Source organism: Solanum stenotomum, chromosome 10 (assembly GCF_019186545.1).
Source record: "Solanum stenotomum isolate F172 chromosome 10, ASM1918654v1, whole genome shotgun sequence".
Taxonomy (NCBI): Eukaryota; Viridiplantae; Streptophyta; class Magnoliopsida; order Solanales; family Solanaceae; genus Solanum; species Solanum stenotomum.
Window position 1 is genome coordinate 23,832,105 of NC_064291.1, and position 17,528 is coordinate 23,849,632.

Consider the following 17,528-nt stretch of genomic DNA (forward strand, 5'->3'; position numbering starts at 1 on the left):
AAATAAGCAAAAGAAATATGTCTTCTCTACCAAGATGAGTGAGGAACCAGGAGTTGTGTGGATGTCCAATTAGGCACTTGCTCTTCTGGTTTGGCATCTCGATCATCTCCTCAAGCACATCATCAGACTGGTACAAGTGACGTACCAATTTTGCTAATTCCCAATCAACCTCCTTGTTACTTGAAGCTTCCATCTCATCATTTGCTATTGGGAAGTATGCCAAGCCAAACTTTGAACCTTTTGTGATAACTCAAATAGGCTAAGTGATACCTTGCAAATATTTTCCCAACCCAAACCCAGGTTCAAATTCACTTCTCAACATCAATATGGCTATCATCTTGTAAACGGAAGGCATAGAAAGATGTGAGGCAAAATCATCACCTGGAGCATTCACTATCTCTATTGTATATAAGTCAGAACCTCTAGCCACATCGTCGACAATCGAGGCATAGTCATTCGAATGTCTTTCTACAATATGAATAACTACTTCGTGATCGTTCCACACAAACTTCATCAACTGGTGGAGGGTAGAGGGCACGGCCCCAACCATAGGGATCCAAGGTCTTCCGAGTAAAAGATTGTAGCTAGTGGTGATGTCCATCACCTGGAACTCGACAATGAAATTTGCAGGTCCTACTTCAATACCGAAACTAACAACGCTCAATGTTTCTCTTTGACCCCTGTCGAAAACTCTCACATTGACTTGGTTCTGACAAATCTTCTCAAGATCAAAATTCAGTTGCTTGAGAGTTGACAATGGGCAAATATTAAGGCCAGATCCGTTATCTATCAAAACATGATTCACAATCTTGTCCTGACACTTGATTGTGATGTGCAAGGCTTTGTTATGCATCACCCCTTCACAAGGCAACTCTTCATCCCTAAAACTAACACGATTGCCTCCGATGACTTTGCTTATCATGGATGTGAGATTATCACTGCTTGTCCCCACCGATACGTGAGTCTCATTCAAAGCCTTTAACAAAGCATGCTTGTGTTGCTGTGAACTCATCAATAATGCCTACACAGAAATTTGAGCATGTGTCTTCTATAAATGTTTCATGATGGACTACTCTTTAGGTTGCATTCTTCGCCAAAACGCCTCGTCTTTGGCTTCACTGATTGGACTTTTCTAGAGGTCTCTCTTCTGGCCTCCTTGATCCAATTCTTCTAGTGTATAACATCTACCCGATTTAGTCATACCATGGGTGGTAGCGGTCTCAATCACAAACTGTTTCTTGGTAAGGCCTTTCTTTGGCACTGAAATAAAAGCTTGATAAGGTGCCATTATCATAAACTCTTTCTCAGTAAGGCCCTTCTTTGGCCCCAAAACAAAAGCTTGATGGGGTGTTAATGTCACAAACTTGAGCTTCTTGATTATGCTTAGAGAGGCTACAACATTCTCAAGTCTGTCAAGATTTGATGGGACTATCATCTCAGAAGCACCCCAATCCTCTTCTATTTCAATCATATTAATAGTATCTCCCCCATGATTCGGTAAAGGATTACTATACACATTAGGAGTGGTAGTCTGAAGAGTGACCACCTTGTGATCAATTAAGTCTTGAATCTTATGTTTCAGGTTGATGCAAACTTAAGTGGTATGTCCTGCACAATTGGAGTGGTATGCACATATCTGATCAGCTCTAAAGAATTTAGAGTTTGTGTTGGCAGGTTTGGGTTCGATGGGATGAAGCATGCCTACAACTTTCAATCTTTCGAACAATTTAGTTCGACTTTCAATGAGAGGAGTGAAAATTCTAGAAGGTTTCCTTTCAAAGTTCGGATGAGGAAGGTCATAGTTATTTTGTGGAGGTGGAGGTACGTGGCGGTAATTTAAAGGATTTTGGCGGGGAGGTGCTGGTGTTTGGAATTTTGGGTATGGTTGAGTTTGGTAATTTTGTTTCGGAGTTTGGTAGTTTGGAGGGGTATTTTGGTAATGTGGAGCCGGGAGATTAAGATGCGGAGTTTGGAAATTTGGTTGGACATAGAAGATTGGGTAGGGATTTTGTAAAGCTGGGGGATAGACTTTGGAGGGTGAAGATTTTCTAGAGCTAAACCCGAACGATCTATTTGTCCTTCCATTAGACGCATGAGAAATAAAGGACACATCCTCTCTTTTCTTCCTCAATAGTTCCAAAGATACAGCTTGGGCCGCCACACGTGCAATCTTTCCGATCTTAAGACCATCTTCGATAGTCTCACCTACTTTGACTATCTCAGCAAATTTTGCTCCAATGAGCAACATCATTCTATTATAGTATTCTGGCTCTTAGATGCACACAAATATTTCAGTGATCTCCTTTTCAGACATGGGAGGTTGAACTCTAGCAGCCACTTTTCTCCACTTGTATGCATATTCATGGTAGTTTTCAGTGGATTTTTGCCTAATCTTTTCCAAAGAGTATTGATCTAGAACGATCTATACATTATAAGCAAATCTCTCAATAAAATCTTTGCCTAAAGAATTCCACCATTGTTTCATGTCTTGGGAAGCAAACCATTCTAAGGCCTCCCCATTCAAACTTTGGCTAACGACCCACATTAACAATGCTTAATTTTTCCCAACTCCCACGAGTTGGTCACAATACGCCCTTAAATGAGTTAAGGGGTTCCCAGTTCCTCCAAAAGTGTCAGACTTTGGTACCTTAAAACCCTCGGGAAGGTCCAAGTTTGGAAGGATACACAAGACTTCGTAGTTTAGACTCATAACATCTGGAATGTAATGAAGCTCTTTCATAACTTTCATAACTTCTTCCTTCATGCTCTGCTTATTCATTTCCTCTTTGACCCTCCACTCCTTTTCATTCTTCTCATAGTGATTGATTTCAGGATATATAGTGTAGGGAAGATGTGGTTCTGTGAGTATTGGAATATGGAAAGTGGCTTTTGGAGGTAGGGGTTGAGTAGTAGGTGGGCTTGAAGTGTTTTAAGGAGGAGTTTGGTACATGGAAGGGAATGTTTGAGAGTTGTTAGAATTTAGGCTTTGAGAAGGATGAGGTATTTGGTAGGAAGAGCTAGCATGATGTTGGTTAGTTGTGTTTAATTCGACGGTGGGAGGCTTTTGGACTAGAACAGTAGGTGGATTGGGTGAGAAATGTTCAGGTGTTGGGTTAGGAGTAGGGAAATGGAGTGGAGATCTTTCGTTTTTTGGAAGAGGAGTGTTAGCAGTGATAGCTAAATTTGCCAACTCCCAAGTCATATGCATCTCGGCTCTTATTTCAACAATTTGTTGTGCTAGTTGAGCAATCAACTCATTTTGCACAGTAATGATAGGGTATGTTATTGTGATCTCATTCAAACCGATGTTCTCACCATTTCCAGTCATCTTTTCTTTTCCTTTCAATAGATTTTGGCTCGGGAAGGAATCTTTAGGGACTTTAGATCTCATGAAGTACGAATGCTCAGCTAGTTTCTCAACACAGATCAGTTCTAGTTACCTGATAAATAAAAAACAAATCAAAAGTAGCTATGTTAGTTATTGTTTCTAATGAGAAATACAAATAAGTTGATATAAGAATAAACATGTAACTGTCATTTTGCTTTAAGCAGATTAATCCACGAATGTATTTTGGGTGAAAGGGAGGACTCAAATGGAAGGATTGTTTTTTTTTTGGTTAGTTCATTTGAATGAACCAAGAAAGTCAACTTGCATAGAGTCTTGCTAACTTCTTCTACTCATATCTTTTAGGTGAAATCTTTCAGAATCTTTCAAGAAAAGGGAGGATAAAAATTTACAGGATAGGGACCGAGCCTTAAGTAGGTTGCCTATGTATCCTTTCGGGGAATCCAGGCCAAGCGTAGTTTGAATCACTCTTGGCAATTTTTTAAACATTGATTCTTCAGTTTCTTCACCACTAACCAAATCAATGATCGACATTGGCATGCTAACACTTTTTCTAGACATTCTAGAAAGTTAACCTTTTTCATACTGTGAGATGGAAATTTAGAAGATTTTTAAAGGGTTTATATATTTTTTGAGAAACTTAGAAAACACTTCAGGAGTAATTTGGACGGACTTTGTTGTTGTGGATTTAATATATGCTTAAGGTGTTCTACAGAACAACAGTGGATTAATTATGCTTTTAGACAAAACGACATATAACAACACAAAGCAATTATATTAAGTAACACACAAATAGTTTATATTGCATCCTAAACTTGTGACCTTGTATTCCAAAGGTGGGCCTATCGAATTGAAGGATGTATTACACCATTTGAAGACAATTCATTATGCACCCCCTCCCAAAATATCATAGATAATAAGACAAGTCAATACACGCAAAACGATAGGGGGGATACATTTTAGGGAAAGGGGAAAAAACTATGAAATATGATAGAAATCAGTCCCACGCATGGGAAAAATATAACTAAAAGGTGGACGGTCATGCTCCTCCTTTCGCTTTCTCCAATTCTTCCTGAATGAGGTATCTGCTAGTCACTACATGAGGTTCGGCTAGCAAGGCTTTGTCAAACATTGGCACGTGCTGTAGAGCGGCAAGCTGACCATCCAGGTTAGAGTCCAAACGTATTAGACATGCCCTTGCATTGGCTAACTCTTGCGTGACAAAAGCTAAGACCTTTTGGCTTTCATACTCTCTTTGTTGGAACTCTTGTTCCCTATGCAGATATTCTTGCCCTCTACGCTGAAACTCTTACTCCCTTTGGTCTCACTGCTATTGAAAATGGTAGGCTTGAAGTTGGAACCTTACTTGAATATCTTCGATTTGCCTACCTGTACATGGTGTCGGGTTGAGTGTACCAAGTAAATCATCTTGCAACAATTTCTTGTACTCATCCACATACCCAGCTTGATACCTATTTGAGGCTATACTTTCTTTTAGTTTGACACGTCCAGCCCATTCTTGGAGAATTTCCCTAGCAAGGGGTATCTTATCACACCCGTTGTAGTCGATGACGTATCGGCTAGTGTCTCCTTTCATAGGTAGGATCTATTTTCTACAGAACAGCCACATTACCCTACTAGGATTGTAGGGTGGTACCCCTCTGATGCTTGGGAGGTTCAAGAGAGGACACAATGCCCCTCGGATGGCTATTTTTTCTGACACAAAATCCTGAAACATCCATTGAATATTTTCCTCTCTTATATCGTAGAGGACATGAGCCCATGTTTTCCTTGTGTTATGGATCTTGAACTAGTGGATGCTTAAGTGGAGTTCATAGTGGTCAATGGGACTCGACTCTTTCGAATTGTCATTTACTATTTTTAAGTCTCGTCTATTCTAACCAGATGTTTACAGATCCACCATTGAAGCAAGATATTACATCCTTGAAAAAATGGAAATCCGCTTTTGCATTGACCCAAAGATCGGTAGATGTCGGCCAAAATGATCTGGGCTAGATTGAAGTATTTCTTATCTTCTCCTTCATTACCAATACCCTCAAAGATAGCGTGTGTAACCATCACAACCCGAGTATCAATTTCATTTCCTCAATCCTAAGGAAATACCATTGTTCCTATGAGGCATACGGCAAATATGAGGGTTTGAGTATGACTCCAAGTGCCATGATTGAGAAACTTATTTGGAAAATTTTCATAATAATTCTTGTGCCCCCATCGTTAAAAGAATTTCACAAACGGGATACTCGGGGTGTCTAACCAGTTTGCATTTACCAGTAACAACATGTTCTTCAGTTTTAGCTAGTCGGCTTATCTGATAGTAAAATGTCATGATGTGGATATTGTTTCCTCTTTTTGTACATCCTGATGGTGTCAAGAAAATCTCTATTCTCCTCGATAGTTGGTGTTATTTCGACATTCCCAAATCAAAAAACCATTATCTCATCATCCTAATACTGAGTGATCACTTCAATGAACTCAGGCCAAACTTTAAGGTCCATTATTGACGGGAGGTGGCCTAAGTGGATTGAAATTTCCCTTTTCTGATATGCATTGAGGCGGTTCCACCATGAACGCAGGAGGCTTGGCATCTCGATAACCATTTCGAAACTCAGGAACTGTTTAGCCATCTCCAAAAACATACAAAGGATTAGCAATCCCTCCTAACCCAAGGCATAACAATTGTCAAACAACGCATACATCCTTCAAACACGTAAGTATGAGCGTCCGTTTGAGCCGGAGGCCCTTTGGACTCAAGGTGGTCTTTCTAATGGGTCCAACACACCTTGGGTGTTAAGTCATCTTAGGCCAATGTGCTAATTTTCGGGGTTGGGTTTCGTTCTACGCTAGTTGACTAAGAGTGGGGTTTATTTGAATTGGACTGGTGACCGAAGCGGACAACATGGGCTGGGGAAGTTAGTGACCATTGACCATCCACTGGCCAACTACATTCGCCAGGGTACCCTGAGAACAATTTGGTTAAAGAACGACTGCGGCTCGCATAATCATCCTTTAAGTAAAAAATATAAAAGTCGTTTGACAGAATATATGATATGCATGCAATGATAGTTAATATCAATTTAAGCAAATAAGACACATATGAGGCAAAATAATTCAACAAATATTAGGAAATAGTCAAAAAGAGTCAAGTCATTATGGTTAGAACCTAATTAAATCCCCAGCAGAGTCGTCATTTTTGTTATGCCGTGATTTTACTATTCTTTAGAAAAAACACTTTTTGAAATGTTTTAAGTATAAAATAGTTTGAGAAAAATACTTAGAAAAGAGTAGCCACTTAATTTTTTAAAGAAATTAATAAAACTTAATTTAAAAAGGTCTTAACAGATAAACCTTTAAAAATTTAGAGAAAATGGGCAAGAGGTTCTTATTTCTACTCTAAGAAGTTATTAGCACTTAAAGTAGCCGCTAACATGTGGTTATCCTACGACTTGACTATATATTTGACTATTTAAAAAAAAATGATTTAACACAAAAATAATAATTTACAATATTTGATTAACCTTGATAAAATAATTAAATAAATGACACATTTTATCTTATTTTATTTCTTAGAGAAATGGGCCTCAAATGAAACTTTTGAATTAAAATACAAGTGAATATAATTTTAACAAAACTAGATTAATTAGAATTTATTTGACTCATTTTTAAAATAATAATTTAAATCAAATTGGATATATTAAACATGAAAACCTTTTTAAATTAATTGAAGATTAAGTAAAAGTCTTCAATAAAATGACAAGAGTTGATAAAAAAAATAATTTTTTTATTAAAATAAACTAACATAAAGAATATGGTTCATCTTTTGGGGAATTTAATTAAATTAAACCAAATCAAATAAGGTTAGTGTTAACACAAATAATAGTAAGCAAATAGTAACAAAGAGCAAATAAATATTCTTAAACTTGGGCCATTTGCCCAAATTCGAAACTATTCGGCTTAACCGAACCTGAACCTGTCCTAATTCTAAGGTTTCAATCTTTTAAGATTGTTGTTGCTTGCATTTGTGGGTTTGGCCCATCTGCAACAAATGCTGAAATTCATGGGTTTGGGCACATTCCCATAGTGTACACACTACTCGTATACATTTGTATATTAGTTGATTTTTCCAATGTATCAGCTTCGTTTCTCCTTTGGGATGGGGCTGACTCAACGAAAATTGTTGGATTTGATCCAACGGAATAATGCGAGGAAAGAAGGGGTTCCAAATTGGACTCTAAAAAAAAAGTTCATGCGAGGAAAAGAGATAAGGATTAATAGTTAATCATAATGAAACTCCACTAAAATAATTAAGCATGTGGGATAATAATAATAAGCTCAATTGCTTCTCAATAACTAGACAGACGCGCAATAGTCAGAACACATTTAATAATCTTAGAATGTTTAACAATGTGAATACTAAGTAGATAAACACTAAAATAATTATACCATTTTATACCACAATATGATGAATCAAGGATCAAATAACCTATAATGGTAACAAACTTATTGATTTTGAATAAGGTCACTGGAAGAGAAAACATAAGGAAGAATGCACCTTTTAATCATGTGTAAGACACATTCAACAATTATTTCGACTACTATGCAAAAATCTAATCTTTCTATTCTCAAACAAACAAATTTGATGGCTACCATGCTTGAGGGTAAAGCAACACTACAAATGTTGGCAACACAAGGACAAAGATTTAACTAAAAATTCATCAAAATAATAATAATAATAATAATGATGATGATGATAATATTAATAATAATAATAATATCTCTACGGGAAAAGCCACTATCAACAGTAGATACAATGTTGATCAATAGTAGATATATTGTTACTGTACATATGGGACCCACTGATAAGGGACCCACAATTACTGTACTTAGATTCCTTTTCTTTCTATAAAAAAGTTTAGTTTTAGTGAAGAGAGGCAGGTCAAAAACCACTATCTCTCTCTCTCTCTCTTGTAAAGCTCTTAAGTTTGTAAAGTTTGAAGTTCCCGAATATTGGCCGGAAAGTAAATACAACTTGTATAGTTTAATCGTAGGCCTTGGAATTGGCCACCTTTATAAGGTATTAATTTATTTCTGATTTCATCTTTTAGTATTTCTCCAATCTATGTCGTGACTATGTCCAGCTAAAGGATTCATATCTATGTCGGATATCTAACTTCGCTTTTATATCTACCATGAAAGATCTAGACTTTATCAAAATATAAATAAATTTATATATGGTTTCTTGACTTGGTTTTAAGATGGTGGTACAGTCAGATTCAATACTGTTTTCATTGGCTTTGTCTTAGTGACTCTGTCTAGCCAGCCGTGGTTCTAAGCCCATTAAAGGAGAAAAAAGGTTCCATATGCCTGGTTAGAACTACTAGATATATGGGCTCAATGAAAATAAGTATTAAATCTTAACAGACCCCTAGCTTGGGTAAAAGGATGAGATCCTTCCATACAGTCATCAAACTATATAAAATTTGTATATATTTCGATTCGAATTTACACTTTGAGTTCGGATGCTAAACTAGATTGAAGATGACCACGCAGATTACCGTCAGTCTTCAGAGATCTTGTCACTTGGTATCAATGCCTAGGAACTTGCATGGTAAATATGAGATTGATGTGAAGTATACGACATAGATATGTTCTTTTCTTCATTGATCTTGAAGAAAAGAGTACTAAAACTACTAGATTGGAAGAGGTATATATACCTCAAAACCTTGATTTGTTAAACAAATGGACTACTCCAAAAATTGATATTAAAACCATTTATGATTATGGTTGGTTTGATAAAATATCTCATGAACAGTAAATAAAAACTACTGAGCAATCCTTGGCGTTAAATTCGTCAGAACAGACTATTTGTTTGTTAAATAAACGTGATATGGATTTATACAAAACTCAGTATAATTTCTTGCATATTGGCATGGTTCAAATTGCTATAAAACCTTTAACTCTTAAAGGTTACCTGAGACATTTTTAGCTGCTCTTTGTGATGCTAGAAATTTAAATTTTAGACAATCTTTGATGGGTTCAATTGAATCCACTGTAGCATATAGCCCGGTATATTTTAATACACAACCTAATTTGCAGTTATCTTTAACTGATGCTAATATTCTTGATGCTTTGACTTTGAATGTTAAAACACATGGTTATAATTATGCATCTGGATCTGAATTGATTTGTTTATCTTATAGAATTTATTTCAAATTGCTTTCTACGTTAAACCCGAGATGTAAGTTATATGATACATCTGATCAAACTATTTTTGTAGAAACTAATTTTGCTAAATCTAAGGTGACGACTTAAAGACCTATAAAATAGGAAGAAATTAATTTTCCAACTGCTTGGACTTTGGATTCGGTAATTTCCTCAAGTCAGATGGCAGATGTTGTCACTAATTCTGAGTATTCTCATATTACTCAAAATCCTGGTGGTAGGATTTGTATGCAGTTTAATGATATTCCTTATAGTAGACATTGATTTTCTGATAGAAGATTGCCTGCTATTCAATATATTTTGCCTATTGACCCAGTGTATAGTCCGGCTCGTAATCGTGCTGCTTTGTTACATATCATTCCTTAGATTATATCTGCAGATCAAAGTAATAGACTTGTTAATAAAATAAAAATTGATCCTCGTTTGAATATTGTTCAAGCTAATGATAATTCTTCTGATATTTTTGATAAAGATATTTCTTTTGTATCCAAAATGGATTTTAATCCCAATAATACTTGATGATGGATGTACATCAAATAGATTTTAGCCCAGGTTCTCTGGCAAGAAAGTACATTCAAAATGAATTTTTAAGTGATAAATAGAACCAGTTTAAAACATGGTTTTTTGAGACTTATAGTGCCGATGATTTGAATAATATTTCTCAAGAGTTATATGAAACTTGTGCTTTACATAATCAAATTATGTATTTTGTGACATGGTTTATAACCACTTATTTACCCTTATTCATTAATGTTCTTGAACGATCTTATAAAGATGGATCTGGTAATATTATTAAGGTTGTTTATCCACCCCAGTCATCTTTTATTATACCAAATAATACAGGAATTACCTTTACATCCTTTCAAAAATTTGTTGAAGATGATGTTGCGGCAGTCAGCATCAATGAGATTAATAACTAGATTTCTCAAAATAATTATTTGGGACTTAATGTTAAAATTTTGGTTGAACATATTGGTTCTCTTGATAAAAAATTAGATGAATTAACTGCTTTGATAATTCAAGTGAAAAATGATTTAAAGACTTTTAATAAAACTTCTACTTCTAAAAATGATTTAGAAACTCATGCTATTTCTACTCATGTGCAGAGGCCCCCTGAGATTCAGAATTTTAAATTTATATCGATTTATGATTTCAAAGAACTTTTTGATAAAAAGTTTTCAGATTTTACCATAAAACCCATGGATTTGTGAGAAAATTTTGCGACTGAAATGGAAAATACTTTTGATTTTAAAAATCATGTTTCTTTGGAATTTAATAAACTTCACGGTTATCCCAAGAAGAATAATACTAAGTTTGCAGATAAACCAAGAATGGAAACCTATTATTATTCCAGACCAACTCCTCAAGATGTGCTTATAGAGGAACGTGACTAGATTAAGACTAATACCTCTTATAGTGGCTCTGAAATTTATGAATGGAATCTTGATGGGTTGACTGATAGGCAGCTAACTATTCTTGTTCAGAGAATGCTTATGTATACTACTATATGTAAAAGTGTTAAAAATACAGATAGAAATATTTGCAAAATGATTATTGCAGGTTTTACTGGCCAACTAAGAGGTTGGTGGGATAATTATATGAGCATGGAGCAAAAGGCTGATGTGATAAATGCTACTTCTGATAGTGAAGGTGTTGATAACTTGGGTATGGCTCTAGTGAAAAATAGAGTAGACGTTGTTTATACCTTGGTCTTAACCATTTTAAAACATTTCAATGGTAGATTTACCAATCAGTATGAGACTGTTCGTACCCTATTAAATGGTCTACGTTGTAGAACGTTGGAAGAATTCAGATGGTATAAAGATACTTATATTAGTAGGGTGATGGAGTTACCCGAAAACAGTTATGAGCATTGGAAAGGTAAGTTTATAGATGACCTTCCCCCTTTGCTTGCCGAAAGAGTAAGAAAAACTCTGAGGAATACTTATGGGGAAATTCCTTATAAGGATTACACTTATGGTAAGCTCATAGGAGTTTGTACTCAAAAAGGATAAACTTGTGCAATGAATTGAAGTTATCTACACAGCTTAAGATGGATAAACTTAGAGAAAGATCTCAGCTTGGAGACTTTTGTACCCAGTTTGGGTTACTGGATACTTTTGCTGATAGCAAGAAGAAAAAACATAGGGATTCTAGAGACTCCAATCATGACTAACCTTATGGGAAGAAAAGGTCTAGATACAGATCTAAGGAAGAGCGTGACGCTAGAAAAGTCTTTCGTAAGTCCAATAGATTTACCAAGAATAGGTCTAAGCGGGAGCTCGCCAAGATCAACTGCTATAAACGTGGAAATTTCAGAAATATAACATCCAACTGCAAGCTTGAAAAGCTGAAAACCTTAGAACTTGAGGAAGAAGTTCATGATAAGGTCTATAGTTTCTTATACACCTCTTGTTCTAAGTCTGATTATGCTTCTGATTCAGGTTCTGAAGAAGAGATTGATTTGCTTTATTTATCTGATAATAATCAACATGCTAATACTTGCAATGCTTGTCATGGTGATATTCGCTCTTGTGAAAATGATGAATTTTATAAATTACAATCACAGTTTGAAGATTTGAATATCAATACTATTACATCTGATAATGTGATAGAACTTTTAAAAGAAGTTTCTGATAATGATCTTCATGAAAAAATTATTCATCTAGCGGCTAGTAATAATGCTAGCTCAAGTTTTTCAAAAAATTCAGAAAAACAAAAGAATGATTTTGAATTTGAATATTCTACACCTTATTCTTTGTCTGTAATTAATAACAGGCTTTATAAACAAACTGTTCACACAAGAGATTCTTCTTTTGATGATTTAAAAAATGAAATTGAGAATTTGAAAAATGAGATTAAATCTCTTAAACAAAATCAAATGATTTCTGATCATCTTCTTACTCAGATTAAAGTTGTTAATAGCAAGGGTAAAAACATTGTTGAATAAAATACTCTTGCAAAACCTTTCAATCTTGATCCTAAATAAGGTATTGTTTTAGGAATGATGCAAATTGTTACTGCTCATAAATGGTATGTTAAATGCACCATATTGATTGATAACAATTTTTTTATAACTGATATTGTTATGATTGATAGTGGAGCCGATGTTAGTTGTATTTAAGAAGGTCTTGTACCTACAAAGTATTTTGAAAAAAAACAACTCATATGGTTAAATCTGCTTCTGGACATGCTTTAGATATAAAGTAGAAATTGCCTAATACTCGCATTTGCCAAAATAAAGTTTGCATTCCGCATTTCTTTTTCTTGGTTAAAAATCAGTTATACCCTCTAATATACTTGGAATCCCTTTTATAAATGTTACTTATCCTGTTACTAGCATAAATGCTAAAGGTTTTTCTGCTACTTATGAAGACAAAAATATTAGTTATACTTTTATCACTGACTCTATTTCTCGTGATATTTATACTTTGATTAATAAGAAACAAACGCATGTTGATTCTTTGCAACTAGAATTGTTTAGTATAAATATATTTGATACTTTGAAATCCACCAAAGTACAAGAAAAAATTAGATTGATTTCTGAACAAATTGCTATTGATATTTGTGCTGATGATCCAGTTCTTTTTGGAATTGAAAAAAGCATATTGTTACTCTTCCATATGAAGATGATTTCTCTGAGAGTGATATTCCTACTAAATCTCGTCTTTGCCAGATGAACACCGAATTGGTAGAATTATGCAAAAATGAAATTGATAATTTATTACAAAAAAGTTTGATAAAACCTTCAAAATCACCTTGGTCTTGTACTGAATTTTATGTTAACAATGCTACCGAAAGGGAATGAGGTGTCCCCAGGTTGGGTATCAATTATAAACCTTTGAACAAATATTTAAAATAGCTTAGGTATCCTATTCCGAACAAAAGAGATTTGTTATCCAGTTTATATGATGCCAATATATTTTTAAAATCTAATTTAAAATCAGGATATTGGCAGATCCAAATATTTAAAGAGAATTCTTATAGAACGACTTTTAATGTCCCTTTTGGACAATATGAATGGAATGTTATACCATTCGGTTTGAAAAATGCTCCATCTGAATTTCAGAAAATCATGAATGATATTTCAACCCATATTTGGATTTTATCATCGTCTATATTGATGATATTTTGGTATACTCAAAAACATTTGAAATGCATATCAAGCATCTTGGCATTTTAAAAATAATTGTTATACAAAATGGTTTGGTCATTTCTAAACCAAAAATGAGTTTATTTCAAAGGGATGTTCGATTTCTAGGTCATCATATTTGTCAAGGGAAAGTTACCCCTATTCAAAGATCTATAGACTTTGCATCAAAATTTCCTGATGTTTTCACCGACAGGACTCAATTGCAAATATTTTTAGGGAGTTTAAATTACATTTCCCCCTTTTATAAAAATTTATCTCTTGATTTGGCCTCTTTATACAACAGGCTAAAGAAGGATCATAAATCACCGTGCACTGATAGTCACACCACTTTGATAGAGGATATTAAACATCATGTTCAATCTTTACCTTGTTAAACTCTTGCTAACCCTGGTTGGCAAAAGATTATTGAGACTAATGCGTCTAATATTGTTTATGGAGGAATATTGAAACAAATTAATCCCCATGACAAAAATTAGACGCATCTTGATAATGGCTTTTCCTGTAGAGATAAGTTTCACATCTTATCTTTTTTCTTTAGTTGTCGGAGGAAATCTTTCGCATTCTTCAGAGTATCTTCTGAGGTGAGTTTGTCCGACTCACAAGGTTGAGCCTCTTGAGTATCTTCTACGACGTCATCACTGGTTTCACTTCTCATGGAAGTGTCTGATTTCTCATATTGAGTGATGTTGAGAATCAGACTCCTCTTGACTTCTTCCAAGTAGCTGTTGATCATTGCTTCTTTATCTCCATCTTGAACGGAGATATTTCGGGCAATATGCCTGACCGAGCTATCAATGATGACTCCCTTTTGGGGATTAATACTATATTCTTGGATCCTTTTTGTAATAAGATCCAGCAGTTCTTGCCCATATAACATTTTTATTTTGGGATATTTTTTCATCAATTTATCCCAAAAATTGTTATAGAAGGTTCTGTATAAGCAAGGAATTTGTTCCTCAGTGAATCCCACTTCTGGGGTCCATTTATGAATCCAAGGGACTGAAAATTCAATGAAGAAGTAAATCTGGTCTATTTTCTCTAGATAACATATATGATCTATGTTGTATAACTCATTAAGATCCGGTGAAACCTTTAACAATTCTTTATATAATTTGAGAAAGGGCTCTGGTAAAAATTTTATAGTCGGGTCGTGGTATGACCACCAATTCAAAACCCAATTCCGAATTGGTCCTAAAAATATTTTTGAACATACCTTTATAAACCAAGTATGTTTGTGTCTATCATTATTGTAATGGAGGACTTTATCAAAGGCCTTAATATAGTCCTAGTATGTGAAACTCATTGCAATTTTGTTTAGGCTGATCTGCCTTTCTTTCATGGTGGAAATTCCCCAATCTTCAATAGATATAATCTAATTTAATTATCATTTTTGAGAAGTTATAGCCATTCTCGTTGGTATTGTAACCTGAAAAGTTTTGGAATTCAACACTACCAGTACTTATCAGAATAGTTTCGTAATATCATCAGGTTTTGTATTACTCACCCGAAAAATATAAACCATTGATTAGGTACCTTTGGAATATCTTCCAAGGTTCTTATTTTCTCTGTATCTCAGATTTTTCTAAAAGAAATATCATTTCTTTTTTTGGATACCTTTTCATAAGACTTGATATCATCATTATTTTCTTTGGCTATAGAGGCAAAAGTATCACTTTGCTTCTGTGACAGATATGCCTGTAGTTGTGCATATAATTTACTGCTTTCTAGAATATCTTCCAGATGTACTGAAGATGAGGAGGCCTCACTTTGAGAGATTTTAGAGTTTATCAAACTCATTCTTCCTTTTTTTATAATCGGGGAGTTAGAAGCGGATTCATATGACGATCCTGAGTATGACGATCCTGGGGATGATCTTCCCCTTCCTCTGGTGTTACTTCCCCTGCCTCTACCCTTTGTTACCCAAGGAGGGTTCATCCTGCACACGTAGCATTTTGTTTTATTCAAATGCATCAAAGAGGTCGCTGTAATAATTTTTTTCATCGAAATTGATGATTTCTTCAAAGTCATGAATAGAGAAATCTTCTCTAATGATATCATCAATAATCTTTCATAGAATTAATTCTTGTACATCTCTATTCAGAAGAATTACCTTTAATATAGTAACTAAAGTTTTTTCAGCAAAGAAGGGCGAAAAAAAAACTCATTATGAAGATAAATATTCCCTAGATAGGAAATCTGGAAGAGAGTTATCACTTCCGTTTTTATAATGGATTTCAAAATCAAAAGGAGCTGACTGGGCCTGCTACCTAGAAAAAATCAATTTTGATGCATCATGTTTAAAATCTTTATTAAACATATACTTCACAGATTGTGCAAATATTTTTTATATAAATCATCTTGAAACTTTAACACGCATTTGACGATGGTTAACATTTCATGTGCCAACGTAGCATATTTCCTATGGGCATCGCTCCATTTCCCAAAGTGAAATCTAATCAAATATTCATTTTTGTCATGGGATTAATTTGATCAACAGTAGATATACTGTTACTGTAAATATGGGTCATCTACAATCTAGTTTAGTATCCGAACTCAAAGTGTAAATTCGAATAGAAATATATACAAATTTTATATAGTGTGATGACTGTATAGAAGGATCTCATCCTTTTACCCAAGCAAGGGGCCTGTCAAGAATTAATACGTATTTTCATTGAGCCCGTGTATCTAGCAGTTCTAACCGGGTATAATAATAATAGTAATAGTAATAGTCATAATAATAGTAATAATAATAGTAATAATAATAGTAATACTAATAGTAATAATAATAATAATAATAATAATAATAATAATAATAATAATAATAATAATAATAATAATAATAATAATGATAATAATAATAATAATAATAATAATAATATAATAATAATAATAATAATAATAATAATAATAATAATAATAATAATAATAATAATAATAATAATAATAATAGTAATAGTAGTAATAGTAACAATAGAAGAAGAAGAAGAAGAACAACAAGAAGAAGAAGAACAAGAAGAACAAAAACAACAACAACAACAACAACAACAATAACAACAACAACAACGGCAACATATTCAACTAAGAAAAACAAAACAAAATCTAAAACTCAAAATTACGACTTCGTAGAGAAGAGAAAATTATAGTTTTAAGCAAAAGGGAAAATCATTACTCTTAGAGAATTTCAACAATGGTAATACCGAGATCATTCCAAAATATTTGCAATTGAATTAGAAAAAAATAAAAAATTAGACTAAATTATCCTATATGAAAAGATAAGATCACTGTGAGATTCAAAAGCCATTAGTTGGTACGGTAATATCCAAACACATTGAACAATTAGCTTAGATGGTCAGAGATAGCATATATCATTGAGAAGGACTCCTGCTTCAGAAGTTTTTTCAAACTTAGTAATAAATCAACATTAACTTAACAAATGTGGAGAAGTGCACAAGTCACATAGAGAGGTTAAAACAATTTAAACCTCCATTATAAAGATTTAAAAAAAATATCTCAAATGGGTTAGCTATTGAAAGAATTATCAATTTCATGCCTTTTGGGGTTTCCAACCGAAAGAGGAGTTTATCACCATGGAAGAAACATATGCTCTTTTAAGTTTACAATACACAAAATCAAGGAATAAACACACATACGCCTAATTTCATTATAAGGAAAACTCATCAAATAGCCACAAAATCGGAGAAATAATATTATACACCCGCGAGATTTCAGAATACAAGAATCTAAATACATATACAAAATTAAACAAAATAGAACATATTGAAAGTTAAG

The 17,528-nt window shown here is 34.0% G+C and overlaps 1 pseudogene; it reads left to right on the plus strand.

The window, feature by feature from the left end:
- Window positions 1–10,785: 10,785 nt before the first annotated feature.
- LOC125842832 (uncharacterized) lies at window positions 10,786–14,113 on the plus strand (annotated as a pseudogene).
- Window positions 14,114–17,528: the final 3,415 nt, after the last annotated feature.